We start from the raw sequence: 2,641 nt of genomic DNA on the forward strand, positions 1-2,641 counted from the left end.
CTGAGAGCATTCTGAAACAACCTCAACTTCCTGGGACGCATACAGTGCAAGCAACCATGTATAGGCGCTAAAAGACTAACATACTGACAAGATCTTTCGCTGTCCATACCCCTTCCCATCCGGGTGAATTAAAGAAAATTCGTGTCAAGTGCCTTTCCCAAGGAGACAACGTCGGGCCCGCGGCTCGAACCCCCGAACCCGCAACCTCACGATTACGAGTCCGTTAGCCTAACCACTAAGCCATCGATGCCACAATAATATGAACAAATTGCATCACGGTGTGGTGATTTCAAGCTCCATGAAATTCTAATAGAGTGGCAGAAATAGAAACGGCTATAATTAAGTGAAGGGAGAACGGAATACATAGTGATCTCGTTAATAGCTTTAAATGCCTTGGTTGTAGAATTAGATCTACCTTAGATTAAAAAAGTGACACAGATTAGAAGGAAACCCCCCCAAAAAAAAACCCAACAACAACAAAAAACGAAGATTGCAATATCTAAAGAAACATTCATTACTTTCAAGAAAATGAAACATGTGCTCTTATTCAATAGAAACACAATAATGAGCATAGAAATAAGAACCTGAAAGCGTATGAGGGGAGGCTGTGTAAGCCATCTAAATGTGGTGCGTAATATAATAATAAAAATAATAATTATAATAATAATATAATAATAATAATATAATAATAATAATAATAATAATAATAATAATAATAATAATAATAATAACAATGATGATGATGATGATGATAATAATAATAATAATAATAATGATAATTTAAAAAAATAAATAATAATAACTAACATTTATATAACGCTCAAACCCGATTACAGTACACAGGCTCTGAGCGTTTTACGGAACAAAACAACAGTAACTTAGGGAGAATAATCTCATGGAAAGCGAGGGAGACAAAATAAGAAGTGCTTAACATGTCAGATTGTGAAACATTTATAAATAGAACAAACAGAACGGGACCACTGAGATTCTTTGGCCACATAGAATTAAATAGACTAAAGGAACAATTGCTTTGTGGAAAGATAGGTTGGAAAGAAGAGCTGAATACAGAGAACGGCATACACATCTGAATAGCTATGTAACAAGCATAGGAGAGCGGGGAGGCTTCGGACACTTTTGACCTTTGGCTCCACCGGTCAATCCAGGAACAATTTATGCCAAAGAAACATGCTTCATCATTATTGTAAGCCATTTAGGTATCACCACTGGCGGTATCAGTGTTGTGCATCATCACGTTTTAATGCCACAGTATCATATCTGAGATACCCTTAGATGTCCGAAACCACCCCACTCTGCGAGAGACTTAGGACCAACGTAAGGAAAACTTGGGACGAAGAGATGTTACTTCGGGCAGTGTTTTTCATGTATCATAATTATATTTTATATATATTATATATATATATATATATATATATATAGAGAGAGAGAGAGAGAGAGAGAGAGCGAGAGAGAGAGAGAGAGAGAGAGAGAGAGAACGAGAGAGAGACATACAGATAGATAGATAGATAAATAGATAGATAGATAGATAGATAGATAGATAGATAGATAGATAGATAGATAGATAGATAGATAGATAGATAGATAGATAGATAGATAGACAGAGAGAGAGGGAGAGCGAGAGCGAGAGAGAGAGAGAGAGAGAGAGAGAGAGAGAGAGAGAGAGAGAGAGAGAGAGAGAGAGAGAGAGAGAGAGAGAGAAAAGCGAGAGGGAGAACGAGCAAGTTAGATCATTTGGGAGGCGGGCATCGAACCTGCCTGTAAGGGCCAACCCTTGCTCATATTCGAAAAAATCATCCCCTCTTTAGAATCAAATTCGGGTCTTCGGCGTACGAAAAACAAGCACCCAACCCCCATATCAAAGACACCATTAAAAACGGCATGAATAACATGCACATTCGTTGAAAATCGAAATATGGAACAGTAATCCATCAGAAGTTGAGCTGTGTGAATTGTGGACAAATGCAAGAGATCCTGGCAATTTTTTGTCACTGATTTCGTTGATTGTTTTTTATTGCATGACGTCAGGGTAAAAAATATACCTCTGGTGATTGGATTGCGCCACTGGTGGAAGGTCTTCACATTTCTTTTCTCTCCCACTGTGTGGGTGGTTAGCGGGTGATCTGGTGTGGTTTGTTGCTTCTTCTCTCCCATCAAACATATATCGTTCTTTTTTCCCCCCTCTCTTTGTTTTTGTTTTTTATTTACCCTTAAATAACACCTCTAATCTAAGTTATATTACTATCACCCATTTATGGTGCAAGTGCTGCAAAACTCTCACAAAGACTAAACCATCTCCCACTGTTGTTTCTGTCTGTATGACTCTCTTTCCCCCTGCACAAAATAACCGTTATAGTGTTGATGTACTTCTTTTTTACTTAACTTTAAACTAAAACCAAACCAAAATGAATCTCTTAAACAAAAAGACAAAAGAAACAAGAAAAGAAAAACCAGCAGCAGGAGCAGCAGCAACAGCAACATCATGAATCGTAGATCGAGCCTCTGCCTCAGATTAGGTAGAAACAATGAGGTTCACTGCAGAGCATAAATAAAAACCTAACGCCCATGATTATTTTCCAACCGGGACCCCAAGATTTAGAGCACTGGGTGCAGAGATGCCCCGCCA

Source organism: Aplysia californica, unplaced genomic scaffold (assembly GCF_000002075.1).
Source record: "Aplysia californica isolate F4 #8 unplaced genomic scaffold, AplCal3.0 scaffold00479, whole genome shotgun sequence".
NCBI classification, from domain to species: domain Eukaryota; kingdom Metazoa; phylum Mollusca; class Gastropoda; order Aplysiida; family Aplysiidae; genus Aplysia; species Aplysia californica.